Source organism: Pinus tabuliformis, chromosome 7, assembly GCF_031772625.1.
Source record: "Pinus tabuliformis cultivar Carrire ecotype Pingquan chromosome 7, CPIR1, whole genome shotgun sequence".
Lineage (NCBI taxonomy): Eukaryota > Viridiplantae > Streptophyta > Pinopsida > Pinales > Pinaceae > Pinus > Pinus tabuliformis.
Window position 1 is genome coordinate 488858120 of NC_142293.1, and position 23001 is coordinate 488881120.

General features: G+C 39.2%; 1 pseudogene; it reads right to left on the reverse strand.

The window, feature by feature from the left end:
* Positions 1-20896: 20896 nt before the first annotated feature.
* LOC149248163 (pentatricopeptide repeat-containing protein At2g13600 pseudogene) lies at positions 20897-22693 on the reverse strand (annotated as a pseudogene).
* Positions 22694-23001: the final 308 nt, after the last annotated feature.

A 23001-nucleotide genomic window follows, 5' to 3' on the forward strand; every position in this document is an offset into this window, starting at 1 on the left:
ACAAGCAACAGTGATGGCATCAGAAAATTCATTAGATTATGAGGGGGATACACATAGTGACACATCTTTAGGAGAGAGGGCCCATAGGAGACATCACCGGAGTGGCAGACATCTCAGAGACAAGCCCAACACCCTCACAGAGCTACAGGCATGCCCACTTGACATGTCTTGTTTCCAGCACTTGGCATGTTATGAATTTTGCAAAGGGTGGCAAATGTCAGAGTACATCATGAGTTGGCCTGCCTTTTCGCACTTCATCTACAGGGAGGCCAATCTGTACTGGCTGGGGTCACTTTCACCTTGACACCGAAGGATATATCAGTGGCAACAGGGATACCTAATGTTTGAGAGCAGTGGCATAAGAAAAAGAAGGTGGAGAGGCATCACTATGAGCCTTACATCAAGAATAGCTGCTTGAGCCATCTCACTAGAGTTTTTCCTTTCAGATTTTTGAGGGAGGAGTATGCCCCACTCATGAGATTGATCATGAAATGATTCAGTTGTGAGGGGAGGTTTTCTCGCCTTTATGATTATCACATCCGCTTGCTCATGCACTTCACTAGGGTAAAGATGATGAGCCTCCCATTTTTCATCTGCAACAACATTGAGAAGATGAAAAACTTCATGTAGGGCAAGACCCCACGACAACAGCTAAACAATGTCTATCATTTTGCTCTCATTCGGATTTTAGTGGACCATCAGTTGGGATTGCAGGGTATTGATTGGGAGGACTTTATTTCCCGTGATTTCTTCAATGCTCCACAGTGATATCAGAGCAGAACATGAGGAGGGAGGTCCTTCACATCAGGTTGAGCATGAGCTGGGAAGTCCTTCACATCAGTTTGAACCTGAGATGGGAAGTCCTGCACATAAGTTTGATAGCCGTGAGACTGCCGCCATGCCAGTATACATCACATATCAGAGAGGCTATCCGAAAGGCACCAGACCGTTGTTTGCAGCAGCAAAGCGAGTGTTATCTCCACCCGGGGTGGAAGGGGCCTCGCTTCCTACATCGAAGACACAGGTACAGGATAAGGGCAAGGAGCCGGTGCATGAGGAGGGGACATCAGATGAGCAAGAGACTAAGTTTGTTCTCCTCCAGGATGATGAGCCAGATGCAGAACCCACCAATGAGGAGCTTATAGAGATCATCAAAGAGTAGAAATCAGAGACTGAAGACTTGACCATTGATCTAGAAAGGGCCAAGTGGAGCATGAACTACCTGGAGCGGAGAAACAAACATCTTGAGGACCAACAGACGATCATGGAGCTGCAGAACATCCGTGAGCAGCACCAAGTTGCTCAAAGAAGAAGGGTTCCGCTCACCTCTTTGGAGCTAGAAATTAATGAAGACCGGGAGTCCAACCTTGAGAGGATAAACATGCATTTGCAGAGGCTGTTGGACAAAGCAAATATGGAGAAAGACATGCTGAGGCACTTGACTCATCACTACCAGGCCCACAACATGAGTTCCAAGGTGAGAATCAGGAGCCTAAAGGCAAAATTGAGCAAAGTGACAAAAGAGGCAAAGGAGGCAAAGGAGCAAGATCAGCTTCGAATCTTGGCTGAGGCTTCCTTGGCCCAGCAAAGCACTTCATAGGGAACCTCCAACCCAAGTTTCAAGGAATTTGGGCAAATTTTGGTCACAGGAAAATTTTTTGGGCACAAAATAGGAAATTTCTCCCTGTGGCGCGACGCTAAAAATCTATAACTCAGATCGAGGAACTGCTTGTATATTTGGATTCAACATCGAAAAATACGTCTGCTAGTGTCCAGGCTAGAAATTTTGACAACTTTTGGGTCTCCTAAAGGTCAAAAAACACCCAAAAATGGCCTCTCTATCACTTTTTGGATACACAGAAAGCAGTCTTGGGAGAATGAAGTTTTGGAGGGGCAAATGAGCTTCAAATTCAGAAATTGTAGTTGGGTTGGAAAGTAGATAGGACATGATTTCCAACAAGCCCACTTGGGCACATTTTGGACACCCACAAGTGCCCCAAAGCAGGCTCTAAAGTGGCGCGACGCACAGGGAATTTGGTGCGGCGCACAGGGGAAAAAACGGCCAAATTGTTCCCGTTTCGCGAAATTTTGGGTCGCAACTTCTCCAAGTGGGCCCGGTCATCTACTCTTCGGTTTTTTGGCACCAAGGGCGCCTTTTAAAGAATTTTCTCTCCAGGTGGGCATCTATCCAAGTGGCTAAAGAATGCAAAGGGTCACCACAGCCAAATGTCATGCTTGAGAGCGCTGCACCTGTAGCTGATGGTTGGCTCTCCATCTCCTTTTCAAAATGATTTGAGTAACTTCCCAACCCTTGGGCATTCCATATCTTCTCTACACTTTCTATATATTGTAAGCAATTTATTTGCAAAGGGTTGGCTGGCTTGTAACTTCTGAGAGACTGTGGGAAAGAAACCTTGTTTCTGCACTGTGTATTTTTTACAGAGAGTTAATGAAAGGCAGTGGCTCTGTTTCATGAGATTCTTGTGGTTGTGAGTGTAGAAAATGTGTTCTTATGTTCCATATGTATCTTGTTATGTTTCATAATTCATTTCATGTTTCATCTTAGTGAAATTTTCTAAGTGAGATTAGGTAGAATTCAATTTATATTGCGCTGCCTGTGGGAAAATTTCATGTGCAGTGTTATTCGTCTGTTGAAAAGGATTCATGCGACCACGCCCTTTTCACTATCTTCGGCAATCTTTCCATTCCACGTCACCTTAATTTAAAATTGCTGCACTTCCCGCCTACCTTGCCTCACGGAATAATCTATGCCTTTATCCTCAATTCTCTATTCTTTGCTAAGCGCCAGTCCCATATACATCTCAGAAGTTCAGTCACTTCGAAAATCTTTTTCCAAAATCCTTTTTCACTTACTAGCCTAAGGTAAATATCGCATTGCAAGTCATCTCAGACCATCTTGCCTATCCATTCGCTGAGTGTGACCCGGAGAGAGCCCTCTGCTGCTCTGGTAGGGCTAGCTACTAGACTGAGTGTGGTTTGTGGTTACCCTAATTTTTTCCTTCCTTCATCCCAAGGCAGATTTAGGTGCTAACAAGAGGAAGAGGTGGTCGAAGAGGAAGAGGAAGATATTTCAAAGGCAGGGGGTAGACACTCTCAAGGAGAAAAGGCAGATTTGCACTACATACCCTGCAAAAGAAATGGATCACATGATGCCTCTATGTGCAAGTTAACTAGGGACATAATTGAGCAGCAAAGAAATCAAACCAAAGGTAAAACTAATGATATGAACAAAGGTAAATCACCTAAATCTGCTCACTATGTTGTGGCACAATGTAATATTGGAGTAAATGAAGATTTATTTAATGCTTCACTTGCTTCTTGGAAAAATGATTGGTTGCTTGATTCAGGAGCAACTTCCCACATGACTCATAGAAAAGAATTTTTTGAAGAATTGACTGACAATGTTGATGGAGCAATACACTTTCTAGACCAATCAAAACTCAAGCCATCAGGGCTTGGCACAATCAAGCTTAAATTGCCTGGTCTTCCAGACTTTCTTCTGCATCATTTTCTATATCTCCCACAGCTCAAGAGAAACTTGTTGTCCTTGGTCCACATCCACCAACAAGGTCACTCCATTCAAATGTTTGATGGAAAGCTTGATGTGAGAAAAAGCATCTGACGACTCACCTGTCATGAGGAGAATAGAAGAATAAAGGCTTCTCAAGTTGCAAGGTACCTCTACTCGTGCACAACATTTCTCATACAATTTTGATTCTGAAGAAGGTACACTTCCATCAAGTTTATTATGGCATGCTAGATTTGGACATTTGAACTATGACAACCTCTACTTGTTGAAGAAAAATGGTGTTGCTGGTTTGCCTACAACTCCTAGGAAATTTAAGCAATGTGATGCTTGCATTCTAGGAAAGCATAGCAAACATTGTTTTCATGATTCACATTCAAGAGCACATAGAAAAATTGAACTCATTCATTCAGATTTATGTGGTCCAATGCTTGTTCCTTCTGCAAATGGAAATAAATATATGATGACATTTATTGATGACTACACTAGAATATGTTGGGTTTATTTATTGAAGAACAAATCTGATGCTTTTCAAACATTCAACAACTTTCATAAATGGATTGAAAATGATGCACAATCTCATATTGGGTCTATTCGCACTGATAATGGAAAAGAATACACATCAAATGCATTTGAAAACTATCTTCACCAACATGGGATCAAACATGAAACAACTGTACCTTATAATCCCAACAGAATGGTGTAGCTAAAAGAATGAATAGGACAATCTTAAATATGGTACGATCCATGCTCTTCTTAAAAAATGTAAAGATAATGTTTTGGGATGATGCTATTCTATGTGCTGCATATATAAAGAATAGATGTCCATTCAATGCTATTAGAAACAAGACTCCATATGAAATGTGGTATGGGCATGTTCCTTTAGTAAAGCATCTCAGGGTCTTTGGTTCCACGTGTTATGCCTTGATACCAAAAGTACATAGAAACAAACCTTGGTGCAGGAAATCGTAAGTGTATCTTCCTGGGGTATTCAAACACCTCCAAAGCATACCGTCTCTATGATGAAGTCAATAAAAATTTTGTTGTATCTAGAGATGTAATTTTTCTTAAACCATCCAAAACTGACAATGTTGTTGAGCGGCAACTTGATCTCTTGGATAGATTTGTAAATGAAAAATCATTTCAAGAATTTGATAATCAGATTCCACATCTTGAAGGGGGGATTCCTATACTAGATCAACATGTGGAATCTTCTTCTGAAGAACACTCTCCCCCGCATGAAACTCCAACAAAAAATGATGATTTAAGTGATGTGATTGATAGAATTTGGAGACTCAATCTTTATTTAGTCCCAACTCAATCAACGGAGCAGCCTAGACCATCTGAGAAATGTCCCCCAAAGTGGCTAACAAAAACACTTGAAAGTTTTCATCCTGATGAGGTTGGAAAGACAGGGACTAGAAATTCAAATCGGCAAAATGGAGGTGATGTAGATGACTCTAATTCACCTGCTGATATGGATGTTTCTTATGATTCTGAATTGAACTTGTCTACAGATTTTGAACCAACTTCCTTCAAAGAAGCTGCTTCTAATGATGAATGGAAAGAAGCGATGCAAAAGGAGTATGATGCCCTCATAAAGAATGACACTTGGATGCTAGTTGATCCTCCATTCAGAACCAAACCAATTGGCTACAAGTGGGTCTACAAGAACAATTATAAAGCTGATGGCTCACTTGAAAAACACAAAGCTAGGCTTGTGGAAAAAGGTTTTGCACAGAAGGAAGGGGTCGATTATGAGGAGACTTTTGCCCCCACAAAAAAATGGTCCACCATCCGGACACTCTTTGCCCTAGCAGCTCAGAACGGTTGGAAAGTCCATCAAATGGATGTAAAAACTGCTTTCTTGAATGGATATCTAAAAGAGAATGTTTTTATGTTTCAGCCTGAAGGATTTGCTGTGAAAGGACATGAACATAAAGTCTGCAAACTTGTGAAGTCCTTGTATGACCTCAAACAAGCACCACGAGCTTGGTATGAAAAACTAACTAAGCATCTTCTGAAACTCAATTTCAAACATTATGATCTTGATGATGCAACTTTATTTGTCAAGAAAGTTGGCAAAACAGTTGTATATCTTGTGGTGTATGTAGATGATATTTTGGTGACAGGGAACAATGAAAGCTACATTACATCCATAAAGAAGGAATTGGGGAAAAGTTTTGAAACGACTGGTTTGTGCTATGTTTATTACTCTCTTGGTATTGAAGTAACCCAACATCTGAAGTCCATATTTCTTTCTCAAAAGAAATACATTGGAGATCTGTTGAATAGGTTTGGCATGAAAGAATGCAATCCTCTTACTACTCCAATGGAACAAAACTTAAAACTCACATCTATTAAAGGAAAAGAATTTGAGGATGCAACAAAGTATAGACAGCTTGTAGGAATTCTCAACTACCCAACTAATACTAGACCAGACATTTCGTTTGTTGTTGGAATCCTCTCCAAGTTTATGCAAAAGCCTTGTGAAGGACATTGTTCTGCTACAAAAAGAGTTCTAAGGTACTTGAAGGGAACTGAAGACTTTGGAATCAAGTATACACAGGTGGAGGACTTCAGTTTGATTGGACACTCTGATTCAGGCTTTGATGGAGACAAAGAAACCGGGGTATCTACTTCAAGATATGTGAGTCTTGGATCAGGAGATGTCTCATGGAGATCACGCAAACAATCAGTTTCAACAGACTCCGCAATAGAAGCAGAATACGTGGCAGTAGCTGAGGCAACAAAAGAAATTGTGTGGCTCAAGAAAATTCTTGAAGATTTGCAGGTAAAACAAGTACAATCAACTCCACTCATGATTGACAATACCTCTGCAATAGAGTTGGCCAAGAACCCAAAGTTCCATGATCGAACGAAGCACATCAATACTAAATATCATCTGATTCGACATCATGTTGAGGCCAAGACAATCCATCTCCGTCATTGTTCCACTAATGAGCAAATTGCAAACATCTTCACCAAAGCGCTTGTAAGAGAAAAGCTTGAACTTTTTAGAATCATGCTTGGACTCACCAACATCCCTTCAGATTAAGGGGGGGAATGTTGACACCTAATCATGAGGATTAGGTGAATAAATACAATTGATGTAAATAAATAATAAGAAATATGAACAGTCATCGGGAGATGAAGCGAACAGTCTCCCTCATGTATATAATAAAGACCTACTTGAAGGAATAATATGAATTAATTCGTGGAGTTACTACCTGGCTTGACAACATTTTTGCGGATGGTCGAAGGTAATGACACCACCAAGGGAACCATTAGTGAAGGATCGCTAGACTAAAAGGATCGAGTGGGAAAAAAAAGTGATCCCAAAGCTTACTGGAAAGGAAATCCATATACTGGATGGAGGCGAGAACTTTTGAAGTACAATAAGAAGCCCCACTAGAGTGGTTGTATTTATATTCGAGACTAGATTAAAAAGATGAAACAATGGTGCCGAGGATCCAAGATTGTAGACCAATGCCACCATAGATACAAGATATTCATCAAAGGAAATGCATGGTCTATAAGCCTAAAGTATTTTACAAATTTGGTGGATGAGAGAGCAAAAATTCCTAGGTTGTTGAAGGGTTTTAATCATAAGGCTATTACTACATGGCCAATAAATGTTAATGAAGTCGAGAGAGAGAGAATACATGTCATCATGAAGGGTATTCGAAAATTCTTGTGGGCATGCCTTTCTGCATTTATTCTATACATTGCTCTGATTGGTGATATTATTGATGGGATTAATACCACTTATGATTTCAACTTCTTTCCTCTTGTATATGAGTAGCCCAATGATGTATTGACATTCTTAGTATATGAGAGGTGAAGTGTTGGTGCTACTATGGAACAGAAAATGCTAGAACGCAGAATAAATATATAAATATTTTATTAAAAGAGATGAAAATTACAAATGATGTTTGATTACAATGGGGCTCCTGGCTTAAATACTGCCATGGACACCCTTTGGGAAAGGGCATGATCTTATGATCGTGCCCTTTCGCCTAACTAAACCTAAATTAAATAATAAACCTAAAATTAACTATTTTTTTCATAACATTGCCTTCCTCTCGAAAGAATGCTTTGTCCTCAAAGCATACGTAACGACGGATGTTGTTGACAAAATGCTTCATTCTCCCAAGAAGCTTCTTCTTCGGGCAAGTCCTTCCACTGGATCAGATATTCCTTGATAGTACGATAATGAAGCTTTCTTTCTCTAGTAGACAAAATACCTTCTGGTTCTAAAATGACTCTTCCCTCATCATCTAGGGATGGAAGTGTTGTTTGCGCTGTTTGATTGTTACCTAGGGCCCTTTTAAGGCAAGATACGTGGAAGACGTTGTGAACACGACTTGTCTCTGGAAGGCTTAAACCATATGCAACTTGGCTAATCTTTTTGTTGATCTGATAAGGTCCATAAAACTTTGGTGCCAATTTGTTTTTTCCTTTCTGTTTTAAGGATAATTGTTTGTATGGTTGGAGCTTAACAAATACCCATTCTCCAACTTCAAACTCTCTTTCGGTTCTGTTACGGTCTGCTTGTTGCTTCATACGATTCCTTGCATTATTTAGATTTTCTTTTAATATTTGGACGATTTTATGGGTTTCTTCTAGTTGATCTTTAAAAGCAGGTAGATTTGTTTGGACCATAGCTAGATCTTTCCATTTCAGGGGTTCATATCCATATAGGGCTTGAAATGGCGTCATTTTCGCTGATGTATGATAGGTGGAGTTATACCACCATTCAGCAAGGTGTAACCATTGAGCCCATTTATTTTTCTTTTCTGTAGCGTAGCAACGTAGGTAGGCCTCCAAACATTTATTGACAACTTCTGTTTGGCCATCTGTTTGCGGGTGATAAGCGGAACTCATATTTAAGTAAGTTCCTACATGGTTGAAAAATTCCCTCCAGAAATTACCTTTGAACTTGGCATCTCTATCACTTACAATGACTTTTGGAAAACTGTGCAACTTATATATATTTTTGAAAAATATTTCAGCGATTTCTTTTGCTGAGTATGACTTCTTTATTGCCATAAAGTGAGCATATTTGGTGAGTCTGTCGACTACTACGAAAATCTTGTCCTTGCCTTCAGATACTGGTAATCCTTCAATAAATTCCATCGAGATTTCCTCCCACTTCTGATTTGGAATGTTTAAGGGGTGAAGTAATCCTGGTGTCGTAATATTTTCGCTTTTATTCCTTTGACATGTATCACATTCTGCTACATACTTCTGAATATCACGATTCATTCCCTTCCAAAAGAAGGATTGACGTGCATTGTAGTAAGTCTTAAAGAATCCTACGTGTCCAGCGGATGGTGAGTCATGTAATTCTTTGAGTATCTTAAACTTAAACTTGGAATTTGTACTTAGATATATTCTTCCTTTATACCATAGGATATCATTCTTCCACTCAAATTTTGAGTTATTGGGAAGGTTATTGATTATTGCTGTTACTTCTGGATCCTTGGCATACTCACTTCGAATTTCGTTAAGCCACTCAGGAACAACAACCGACATTGCAAGTAGTGTTGGTTCTTCATCTTTCCTGGATAAGGCATCGGTTACTACATTGTCTTTACCTCTTTTATGTAGTATTTCCAAGTCAAAAGCGGCAATTTTTTCAATCCATTTTTGTTGTTCTTCGGAAAGCGTTTTTTGTTGAAGGAGATGTTGGAGACTGTTATGGTCTGTTCGAATAGAAAACTTACTTCCCAACAGATATTGCCTCCACTTAGCTAGTGCGTGCATGATAGCGAGCATTTCTTTGTTGTATGTGGATTTGAGGCGCTCTCTTTTATTGAGCTTCCTACTTTCAAAAGATATGGGATGTCCTTGTTGCATTAGTACTGCACCTATACCGAATCCAGAAGCATCACACTCAATGATAAATGGTTTATAAAAATCTGGTGTTGCTAATACGGGAGCATTAGACATAATTTCTTTTAATTTTTCAAAACACCTTCCTGCTTCCTCATCCCATAGAAACGAATTCTTCTTTAAAAGATTTGTTAGAGGTGCAGTTATATGTGCATAGTTTTTAATAAACCTTCGGTAATATCCTGTCAAACCTAAGAACCCTCTTAGCTTGGATATATTAACGGGTTTGGTCCATTCTTTTATGGCTTTTATTTTGTTAGGGTCCACCTTTACACCTTCATGGGATATAATGTGTCCAAGGTATTCTACTTCTTCCTTTCCGAAGGTACATTTGGACTTTTTTGCGTAAAATTGGTGTTCTTTAAGTAGTTTAAGAACCTTATCCAAATGTTGCAAGTGCTACTTCCAAGTTTTACTGTAAATTAGAATATCATCAAAGAATACTAATACAAACTTTCTGAGATGTGGGCGAAATAATTCATTCATAGTTGCTTGAAACGTTGCTGGTGCATTGGTTAATCCAAATGGCATTACTTTAAATTCATAATGACCTTCGTGTGTTCGGAATGCGGTTTTTGGTATGTCTTCTAATCTTATTCTAATTTGATAGTAACCTGATCTTAGATCCAATTTTGAGAAATACCTTGCGCCATGTAACTCATCCAACATTTCGTCGATAAAGGGAATTGGAAACTTATTTTTAATTGTTATTTTGTTTAATCCCCTATAGTCAATACATAGCCTGAATGACCCATCTTTCTTCCTTACCAACACCACTGGAGCAGCGTAAGGACTTTTACTTTTCGAGATGATTCCACACCTTAAGAGGTCTTGGATTAATCTCTCGATTTCTGTTTTTTTGGTGATGTGGATATCGGTATGGCTTGATGTTAACCGGGTCTGATCCTGCCTTGACTTCTATTGTATGCTCAATTTCCCTATTAGGCGGCATCTTTAGAGGTAGATATTGAAATACTTCTTCATGTTTCTTAATTAAATCTTGTATCTCTGGTGACTCTTCACTAGTCATATTTGCAGATAGCATTTCTAACTGATGACATTGTACTACATAAGCAGGTGCTCCCTTTCGAATCATCTTCATCATCTGAGATGATGATACAATTTGATTTTCTGGTGCTTGGAACCCATGTAATTTGTACTTTTGAACTCCCCATTTGAATTTTATAAATTGTACTTGGTGGTTAGCGACATAAGTACCTAAAGTTCGCAACCATTGGACACCTAAAACTACATCTACTCCTCCTAATGGTACTGTGAAAAATGAAGACTCTAAACTGAAGTCTTGAATTTGTAATTTAACCTTATGGCATTTCCCCACCTTTTCAATCCTCTTACCGTCCGCTACCATTACCTTCATGTTTGGTAAAGGAAATGAAAAAATATTGAGTCTCTTGGCCATGGTTGCATCCAAAAAATTGTGTGTGCTACTAGAGTCAATGAGAACCACCACGTTGTTCTTCTTTATGTGTCCTTTTAATTTTAGAGTCTGAGGTTGTGATATACCTGTCATAGCTGATAATGACACTTGCGGCATACTTTTGTCATCTAGTTCTGGTGAGAATTCTGGGGCATCTTCTGTTTCTTCAATATCAGACTCTTCACTATTTGAATCATTGGTTGCTTCACAATTATATAGGTTCTTTGGTTCCTTTCCTTTAACACACTTATGTTTGGGATCCCACTTTTCACCACAGCGCTTGCATTTACCCTCCTTTATCCTTTACGCTTCCAAATTAGATTTTTCATCTTCACGACGATGTGGTGGAACATATCTTGTATTTTTTGCGTCTGCATACTGAGGTGTTCTTCGTCTTGCATATGTTTTTTCGGCTTTTGACCAAAATATTTGTTCGAATTTCTTTTCAGCTGTTTTTGCTTTTCGTCTTGCTACTTCTATTGATGAAATGTCATGCATCTCAAGTTCTACTTGTAAATGGGTTTTAAGTCCCGAGATGTATGACTGAATTAAACGAGATTCCGATAACCCAGGCACTCGAGTTACTAAGGTCTCCCATTCTTGAGTGTATTCATCCACACTTCCTTTTTGTCGTAATTTGATGAGTTTTGAAAAGAACTCTTCTTCCTTCATACCTTGGAATCTTTTGAAGAATGCATCTTTAAATCTCCTCCAGCTAATGACGTGTGTTGTCTTTTTCCACCACATATACCAGTTATATGCTTCTCCCTCCATTTTCATGGATGCATGTCTGAGCTTTTCGTCATCGTCAGTGATGTCATATATCTCAAAGTATTCTTCTGCTTTATTTATCCATGCAACATTGTTTTTTTCGTTCCCATCGAATTTAGGCATCTCAACCTTTACCCTCTTCTGGTATGTGGCTAATGGTTGAGCAAAAAGAGGGTGTTGACTAGTAAGGGTATCCCAAAGTTGCTTGTTTGTAAAGGCAGTGTTACTTGCTTCTTGGTGGTGTGTCGCTGATTTTTTTGGGGATTCAACTTTGTCATGAGAGTCTGTGGACTTAGTTGAATCTGACGAGATGTGTTCTTGATTCTCTTCACCTTCTTTTAATAGCTCTTCGGGTGTACAATTCGACTTTTTACACAGACTTTTCAACATTGTTAAGACTTCTCTGAAGTTTACTCCTATTTGGACATGTTGACTTTCCATCTTTATCTCTATTCAATTTGTCGTATCTTCAAGATTTTTGATTTTGTCCGCTTACTCCCCAAGCTTTCTCTCGACTTCATTTAATCTTTTACTGACCTCGTCGTGGTTGTTATTTATCTTTTTCTCTGCATCCAACAACCTTTTCTGGAAATCCGCCATTGTCATTGTCGACATTGAGCGGGTTTGCGGAGGCGTGTATTTATTTGCCAGCTAAAATATTTTTCCTTCCCCCTTTTTTTTTTTTTTTTAAATAATTAAATTAAATTAATTTAATAATTTAATTTAATTAATAATTTTTTTTTAATTATAAATTATAATAATTATAATTTATAATTATTAATTATTATATATATATATATATAATTTAAAGTTATAAATTATATAACTTTTAATTAAATTATATATATAATATATATAATTAAAATATGATATATATATAACCAAATCACCAAATCACGTTATAATTTTTTTTTTTTATATATATCATTTACTTTTAAATCGTCACGTCTATTGACTGAACCCTTTGACTATTCCGAAATATATCGACTATCACCGCAATTTTTTTAACGGACGCTGTTTTTTTTTTTTTAAATTCGTGAACGGAAGGAATTGGAACAGTGGTGCGGCTGGGAGAACGGCAATGCGACGGGGTATTTCGGGGGCAGGGTGAAAATTGACAGGCGGTTGAGCAGGGTCGGGGTTTGCGTAGGAACGGTGGAATGGTGATTATGTGCAGTGGAAATGGGATATGCGGAAGCGGACAGAGATGTTCGAACAGCGTGGGTGGAAAGCTACGGTGGGCAGCGACGGAACGTGCTATGGGCACGATACAACGCAGTGAAACGACGGGCAGCAGAACAGTGATGATTACGTGCGGATGGCCAGCGGATAGGAGCAGCGGAGTGATACGGTCTATGCAGTGAACAGCGGGGTCAGCGGATGTACAGCCGGAGAACCGAACTTGCTCTGATACCAGATGGAACAGAAAATGCTAGAACGCAGAATAAATATATAAATATTTTATTAAAAGAGATGAAAATTACAGATGATGTCTGATTACAATGGGGCTCCTGGCTTAAATACTGCCATGGACACCCTTTGGGAAAGGGCATGATCTTATGATCGTGCCCTTTCGCCTAACTAAACCTAAATTAAATAATAAACCTAAAATTAACTATTTTTTTCATAACATACTAGTAAAGAAACAAATGGCATGTGAGAAGAATTAGTGCATGAGGTGATTTTAACTTGTGTGCCTCCTATTTATGCCCCATGATCTAATAATGAATCGGCTTTCATTCCACATGCTTCTTTTTCCCTTCAAAATCTGGAAAATGGATTTCTAAGTTCATCTACAACTTCTATATTCTATGCCTATGCTTGTAGTTTGAAGAATACTAGATTTTAGTTGTATCCTTTGCAGTTAAATGTAATTAAACTTCTAGACACAATTTATCTTGTAAGAGTTGTGTGGGCTTGTGTTTTTGAAAGCAACATATTTGTATTTAGATACAAACACTCATAATTAAGTGGTAGGAATGATCTCTCGTGAGGTACCTCATATGATGATCAAATATTTGATGAGTTTGTTATGGACAAATCATATAGGTTTCCAACTTTAAAATATATGATAGAAATGAAAGAAAATCTACATCACTTATATGATTCACCTACAACATTGAAGCGTTTGACTGAAGCATATCAACAAGATAAGGACGGGAAATGAATTGCAATGAAATGACCTTGCCAATTTGGGCATGATACTGATTCAGTAAAATATGATGAAGTGGATAGAATCCTTGGAATTTTACTTGCAAAGTATCACTACTACAAAACAATAGATAATTAAGACATTTCTTTAAGACAATACTAAGATTTCGTCTTAAATAAAATTATGATTTTGTATTAAAAATATTATTTATTTTTTAACTAGGAACTATCCCATCATCTGGATTTAAGACTTAAAAATGTTAACACATCAGTTCAATTATGTTTTATTTCTCATACCTTTCAACATATCAACATATAGATTCATCTTCCATCTAGTTCTTACCCTTCGTTCGATAGGGTTTTGATGTGGTAGTATTTCGTTTCCACTTAGTTTTAGACATCCATAACTCATTTCTTATAGCTCTTTTCATCTTTACTATAGTAAAAATATTTTGTTTTTCTTTGAAATTGCCAAGTTTTGTTGCAGGGTTAACTTATTTGTGTTAGCAGATCTCAGATTGAGAACACCTTGGGGTAAATACAGGGATTTTTTTGAATTAATTATGGTGTTTCCTGAGGATTCATTGTTAGCTAAGAGCTCACTCTTCTGTTAGGTATGCAGCCACTCTTTTGTCTTGACAAGGGTTATTATTCATTTTGGGTTTTCTTTTTAACTTTTATAGTGCAGAGAAATTTACTAATTAATTATGACCTTTGGGTATTATTTACAGATGATTTTGAAAAACTCATGAGAAAATTTGGAAATCCGATGATTGGGTTAGGTTTTACCTGTTCTCAGACGTGGGTATCCCTCGACATCATTTTATTAGAGTGTGAGTACTTACAAAGAGACTAGTTGAAGAAGCTGAAGAATGATTTTTCCTAGTGAGGCTAATAGCCAACTAAGGGTTTCGTCTGAGGTAAGCCCAATATTTTTCTCTCATTATATTCTCTCTTAATGTTCATAGTAGCGTTATGCATGTTTTAATTTCCCATTATTTCTTATTTCATAACTGGAGTGAATACTTACTAACGGTAGAAGATAACAAACCCTTGGTACTCTGTCTTAGCCATGAGGGTTTATTTTTTTCTTACTGTAATAATCCCCTTATTAGTCCCTGCCATCTGGCAATCGGCAGGGACTATAGTAATCGAACAGCTTCGACTTAGCATTAGTTTGCAGTTTTATTAGTGTGTTATTCGGTGATTAGTATAAAGTTCGGAAATGTGCTGTGCGGTGATGTGCGCAGATAGCCAAAGTTTTATTCCGCGCTGAAGCTTTGCCATCTTATTTGGCCTCTTCCCGAGGCGGAAGAGGCCCGAGCATAGGCTAAATTGCTATTTAGGCCCAGTTCATTATGGCTGACCGTCAACGGTCTCATGTTAATGTTAACATTAATTCGTTAATTCGTATTATCTTCAAACAGGTATATGCTAAGGTTGCAGGGTATGCTACGGTTTCATCTTAACGGGTGTTGTGCAGGTGTCCGTGCATGGCGGGAGGTGTCATGAACCACTGCCTACCTGCTCAGCATGGGGGTATAGATAGGCTATGGCTGGTAGGGATCCCCAATATCAACACCTCTGACGAATGTGCATATGGAGCAACAAAACCCATTGGAGCGGTGAACTCATGGTGAACATGATGGATCTTTTCAACCATGAAATAAACTGCAAGCTGCGCAAAAATTTCCCACAGGGAAGGCAATGGCAGGCCTGTTCTGATACCTACAAGCTGCATCTAGATATGTACCTGGCTCAGATGCTGCTGATCAAACTTTCACTGCCCGTAGTTGCCTAGCTTCGTTATTAAGCCCACGAATGCGATGTGAGCAAAGCAAACAGTAATTATTCAGGGTTTAGGACCGGTTCTGCTACGCAGTCAAACTAATGGCAAGGGATCTCAATATGATGCTGGTAGCTCTGGATCCGTATAACCTGAACCTGGTCCTGTCGCTGCGGTGGAGATTGAATCAAAACCAATGCTCTCTTTGCTCCCTTCGCCTCAAGGCTTTTGGTTCCAGAAAAAATTGTTGGTTGTGTAGCGATTTTCAATACAGAGAGGTGATAAATTGCCAGACTCTATTTCTCCCCAAGTACTTAAATATTTCCATAAATATAATTAAATTGAAAACAATTAACAGTACTGTTTTGATGGATGAATACAGATTTGCCGATTTAACAAGTACAGAGCTCATTTTGTTCATACAGCGTGAACCTGGGTGGGCAGCGGGCCGGGGCATACCGATGCGTACGCAGGGAAGGAAAGAGGAGAAGGTAGAGCCTGACGCTAGGGTTTCTTGGCCTTCATGGCCTCTAGACTTGTCGTAGGTGGCACTCCAGGCTTTATGCTCCAGGATGACATACACAAAAATCCGACTAAACAGGGAGGAGAGGATGCCGAAAACTGCAAACGCCACAGACAGACACGGTTAAGGAACCAGATCCCGCTGAAGAAGGAAAGAGAAATGAGTTACACCAAGGGTCAATCCGAACAGAAGCAGCTCCCGACCCTTACAGAACGCCCTTTACTTTCAGACATATTGACAGGGCCTAGAGATGATCACAATGGGGGTTCCTGAGCGGCTGTGCATATGGAGTTCATTCCTGGAACACCCATATATCTCTTTGCTGAATGTTCCTGCTAAAACAGGCAGGAAATTACTAGTACAGTGCACAGGCAATTGATGCAAATATGCAAAAGGGGTTTTGGACAGGGGTTTCTACAGGACGTAATCATATGGCATTGACTATCCAGAGTAGCAAGGGCACTTCAATACATGGTTACACTGTTTCCCTTCTCCCCGTTATTTTAGTTGGAATGCTAGAAGCACCTTTTCCTATGGATATGGAACTAGGCGAAAGGATTCGATATTCAATTGGAACAACGACAACAGACGGGTCTAAGCTGGAAGAACAAGACAAACTGACACAGGTTGGGACTGGGCAAGCAGCACTCCCCTCAGCTTATAAATTAGCAGCCTGTCCTAAAGTTATCCGCACCATCTGTTGGGCCATCGCCTAAGCTGATTTGATGGGGGTTAAGGTAATTCAGGCGATATCCTCAACATCTGTTGGGCCATCAGCTAAGCTGATTTGACGGGGGTTAAGGTAATTCAGGCCATATCCTTAACATCTGTTGGGCCATCACCTAAGCTGATTTGATGGGGGTTAAGGTGATTCAGGCGATATCCTCAACATCTGTTGGGCCATCACCTAAGCTGATTTGATGGGGGTTAAGGTAATTTAGGCCATTTGTACCTGTCTTGTGTACACATTTCATTCCAGCTGACATTATGCATGTAGCGTCCGCTACGTGTAAGGTAATTTTGTTGTTATATAATAAGCTTATAGATGATTTCGTGGTTACTTCGCGTCGGCTTGTTATTTCGCTTCGGGTCCACTACACTGGTTTATTTCAGGTACTGTTTATGTTTTCGCTCTGCTACATTGTATTTGTATTCGAATTACCTCTTTTGTATTATCCTTCATATAATGTATGCATTTTTATAATAATAGATTGTTACTGATATCTAGACTCATATATTTGCATAAAATACAGAGTAGTGATCTGTTATCCAGTGATCATAGAATACGCTAGCATGCCACAGGAAGATTTACCGTTTTGGGATCCTTCGACATTGATTTACCCTGCCCTTCTCAGAAACAGCTTTAGGAGCTTGCCTTCGTCTTTGTGTGCCATTGCCATGTATAGCTTCGATCTCAGCATCTTTGTGTTCATTACAAAGGAAGGGTGGTCTATAGACTGAGTGTTTGATTGATCTCCTTATTATTTCTCAAACCTCTATTTGCATAGAGAAATGAAAGCATTTTGGGTTTAACTGTAAAGGTAGCAGCCCTGAAGATGGCCCGGCCGTTATTTTAGACTTGTAGGGTTTCTGATTGATTCTTCTATAACAGAAATAAACAGTTAGAATGTTTGATTATCGTTTCACCATTTCGTTGATTATTATGTGAGATTGCGCTTCAATATCTTTGGTAAGGTTCTTGAATTTCTGGTCATTCTATACTATCTAGTTGAGGTTTTATCCTTTTCTTCTTTGAATTTAATTTTAAGCATTAGCTTGCTTAACAATCCATTATGGAATGTTTTTGCTGCTTTTATGTGAGGCTAGGGCACTCCTTTACATAGTTTGCTGCCTCCCATGCTTCTACTATAAAATTAGCAGAGCAGTCAAAAATCAACGCAGCAAATAACAGGATCAGCCATTCATAATTTAGCTCCATGAACTATAACATGCATTGGCATTTCCCAGACATCCGTGCACAGGTTTTATATTCATCCACAGAAATAGCAGCAACCCAAGTTTGTATCTTAAATGATAATATTTTCATGTATGGGAAAGGGAAAGCCTCCTCAACCTCCATTGGCAATAGAGTTGGCCTTCTCCTGTCTTCAACAAACTCTGATTTAAGTCTGTGATGAGGCAGACTCTAAACCAGCCCTCAAATGCCATGAAATAGGCCTCGGCCTACTCTCCTTCAGTTGTGGTTTGCTTCAGCTTCCAACATTAGCCTTCTTGATGGACATATCTAGACTCAGCTCCTTCTAGAACAGACTTTCCTATCTGTAGTCATCCTTCAAGGCCTGTGGCTCTCCATGAGCAGAACTCAGCTCTCTAGGGCTCTTGTACTCCACACAAGAAGTCCTTCTCTAGTGTGTGTCTAGGCCTCTCCTTTTGGCCTCTATTTATACCTTTCTCTAGGGGTTTCTTAGACAAAACCCTAGATCCTTTAAGGTTTTGTCACTTACCCTTAGAATAAACAATTATTTTCTTTTAGGTTCTAAACTCACATCTCTGGGTTCAAAACCCCACTTTGATGCTATATACATGTGCAAACTTTGCAAATTTGGTGTCTAAAGGTTTGAATTTACATTTAAGTGTGTGTGTGTGAACAGAGTACCTTGTGCGTTGGTTTCTTGGACGAGTTCTTGTGAAATCAACCACTGTAACAATGCTGCAGCAACCCGTCTATCTTTACCAGAGTTAGCCATTTTCTCGTTAGAGATTAGTCAGCATCCTCATATTGAAAATTCATGGGTTCGAATACTAAAGCTTATTTATATCTATAGTCACAGAGACATGATACATTTTGTTAGCAAGAGGGAATTCTTCTTGTCACAACCAGTGTTAATGAAAACAGCCAAATCAGATTCTGATTTGGAATTTCCCTCAGAACCAGGGTCATACTGGTGCGCCCTCCTACCTGAGTAACTGAAAATATGCAATAAAATAGGAGAGAAAGGCCTTTGCAAAGTTTGAATATGCATATAGCATCAAAGGCCTTTTTCTCCTATTTTATTGCATATTTTCAGTTACTTAGGGATGACGGCGCACCAGTATGACCCTGGTTCTGAGGGAAATTCCAAATCAGAACTGATGGCCAAACTGGTCGATCCAGCCAGTTTGGGATGGAACTTGCCTATCAGTCCAGATCACTCTCTCTCTCTCACACACGTACATTATATATATATATATATATATATATATATGTGCATATCTATGTATTTTTTATCAGGCTAGTTTTCCAGCTGGTTCTGGTCCAGTCCCAGTCTGGGCATTAGCCAGTTCCAGTTCCGGTTCTGACCATATTGGTCACAAGAGGCTTGTAAATGCCAAATACAGCATCGCGGAAGCAATAGAATCATATCAACTCCTGAATCCCTTCCACCAAGTCAACATGAACTATGATATATAGTTCCAAATTTCACAAATGAATTCCAAAAGAATTTGCACTTAACATTGAAATGATAAAATCAAATGAAATGCCAATATCTCGCCCGACAATTGGAGACAACAAACAATTGCTAAATGCAATCTCCAAAAGTGCCAGCATTTTGTCTATTAGAATCAATGACTCGAGGGAATGCTAATAGAAAACGGTGCATGGATCAAAACCTAGAACACAGATCAACCTGTGAATGATGTCTAAAACTGGAATGACCAAAATAATTGCATAACAGTTTCTGATTATGTCACTGCAAGCATTACAGCTCTTGACCATTGGCTAAGGTTCTATGGTGATATTCACATCCCCAATGGCAAGCATCTTACCAATGGTGTAACATTGTATGTAATTCTAGTGTTCTTCTATATCATTTAATATAAAGTTTGTTTGAGGCAAATACCCAGCTTCTTTCATCTGCCCAGCTAACTTTTGCAACATGGCATAGATCTCTTGTATTTGTGGGTGTGATCTATCTCCTACAGGAAAAACGTGTACCCTGCTCTTTACCTCAATCCAACTGCATCCAGGTTCCTTCTTTATACCTCTGTCTTTCATTGCTTTCCTCAACTTTGGCAGGTACCAAGTAAGGCTCCCCAAACAGTAACATTAGGTTTAAATGGCATTTTTTTTATAAAATCATATGCCTCATCCAAACAACCAGCACGGCCAAGGAGATCAACCATACAGGCGTAATGCCCTGCTCTTGGTGGGATACACTGATCTCGAGTCATGGTATTGAAATAATGCCAACCTTCATTCACTAGACCTGAATGGCTGCAAGCAGTCAAAACAGCCAAGAAGGTTACATCGTGAGGTTTCAAGCCCAATTGCTTCGTTTCTTCAAAGAGTTGGAGAAACCACATCCCTTTCGCTCATTATCTTGTATACAAGGAGCACATTTTCGAGGCTTCCACACTTAGAATACATGTCAGTGAGGCCATTAGCCAGTTCCAGTTCCGGTTCTGACCATATTGGTCACAAGAGGCTTGTAAATGCCAAATACAGCATCGCGGAAGCAATAGAATCATATCAACTCCTGAATCCCTTCCACCAAGTCAACATAAACTATGATATATAGTTCCAAATTTCACAAATGAATTCCAAAAGAATTTGCACTTAACACTGAAATGATAAAATCAAATGAAATGCCAATATCTCGCCTGACAATTGGAGACAGCAAACAATTGCTAATTGCACTCTCCAAAAGTGCCAGCATTTTGTCCATTAGAATCAATGACTGGAGGGAATGCTAATAGAAAACGGTGCATGGATCAAAACCTAGAACACAGATCAACCTGTGAATGATGTCTAAAACTGGAATGACCAAAATAATTGCATAACAGTTTCTGATTATGTCACTGCAAGCATTACAGCTCTTGACCATTGTCTAAGGTTGTATGGTGATATTCACATCCCCAATGGCAAGCATCTTACCAATGGTGTAACATTGTATGTAATTCTAGTGTTCTTCTATATCATTTAATATAAAGTTTGTTTGAGGCAAATACCCAGCTTCTTTCATCTGCCCAGCTAACTTTTGCAACATGGCATAGATCTCTTGTATTTGTGGGTGTGATCTATCTCCTACAGGGAAAACGTGTACCCTGCTCTTTACCTCAATCCAACTGCATCCAGGTTCCTTCTTTATACCTCTGTCTTTCATTGCTTTCCTCAACTTTAACATGTCCCCCCACTTACCAGCTGTAGCATAAATATTTGACAACATGACATAATTTCCAGCATTTTGTGGATCTAACTCAAAAAGGTGTTCTGCTACAACTTTTCCTAGCTTCATATTGCCATGGGCTTGGCAGGCACCAAGTAAGGCTCCCCAAACAGTAACATTAGGTTTAAATGGCATTTTTTTTATAAAATCATATGCCTCATCCAAACAACCAGCACGGCCAAGGAGATCAACCATACAGGCGTAATTCCATGCTCTTGGTGGGATACATTGATCTCGAGTCATGGTATTGAAATAATGCCAACCTTCATTCACTAGACCTAAATGGCTGCAAGCAGTCAGAACAGCCAAGAAGGTGACATCGTGAGGCTTCAAGCCCGATTGCTTCATTTCTTCAAAGAGTTGGAGAAACCACATCCATTTCGCTCATTATCTTGTATACAAGGAGCGCATTGTCGAGGCTTCCACACTTAGAATACATGTCAGTGAGGCCATTCCCTAAAACTAAATGCAACTTAAACCCATTTATAACCATATGGGCATGGATCTGCTTGCCTTGCTCTATGTCCCGTATGCCAGCACATGCCTTTAAGGCAGTACGAAATGTGACCTTGTTGGGCTTGATGCCAAACCAAGGCATTCTACAAAAGAGTTCCATGGCTTCCTTACAATTCCCTTGCTCCACATAACCTGCAATAATGGCAGTCCAGGACACTAAATCTCTAAGAGACATTTCATCAAATACTCGACATGCATCCTTGATACATTTTCATTTTGCATACATGTCAACAAGAGCAGTCATGAGAACAACATTAAACCCAAACCCACTTTTGATAGTATAGGCATGGACTTGCTTCCCAAGTTCTAGTGCTACTAAGCTAGCACACACCTTGAGAACACTTCCAAGAGAAAACTCATATGGTGTCATGTTTGTCTCTCCCATTTGCCCAAAAAGACTTATAAACTCCTCATCCATGCCACGACGAGAGTATTCTGCAAGCAGAACATTCCATGAGACGGAATTTCATTTGGGCATTTTGTCAAACACTTGGCGTGCATCCTCTAGATTGCCAGACTTCGCATAAAAAATGATAAGTTTTGTGCTCAGAAAAACGTCTGGTTCAAATGCATCTTGGATCATGCGAGCATGCAATCCCTTTCCCTCTGCAACCTTTTTCTCATAAATGCAGTCCTGCAATAGGCAACAATAGTTATAGGAATCTTTCCAACTCCCTCTTTGATTACCAGTAGACAAAACATTCAAAGTTTCATTCATTGGCAGTTCTTCAAGCAGTGTGTTATCATATTCCTGAATGCCACTTTCATCATGGCCACCTCCCAGTTCTTTGCTAAAAAATTTCAATGTCTTGGGTTGTAATTTAAAGCCATTATTGTCAGTTGTGCTTGCAGAGGGATTACTTTGCTGATGCAGTAGCTTAGCGAAATAAGTCATTTTCTTTTGTCTTAAATGCCAGCATAAGAAAGAGAAACAATATACCTGTAACAATTTGGTGTGGCTTGCTCCATTGCATCAAAAGCTTCCAACCAGTGTCAAATTTGATGGTACTACTGACATTACATTGCTTTTAGTTTGTTTGATTTGCCTTTCCAAGTTATGTGACATTGCATTTACTTGCATAATTAGCAAAAACAAGGGCATTGGGTTGATATAGATTGATCAATGGATTTACAGTGACTGATCCTAACGTACAACAGGGACTGCAGGTTCTTTTTTTATCTTGGCAGTCATATTTTGAACTT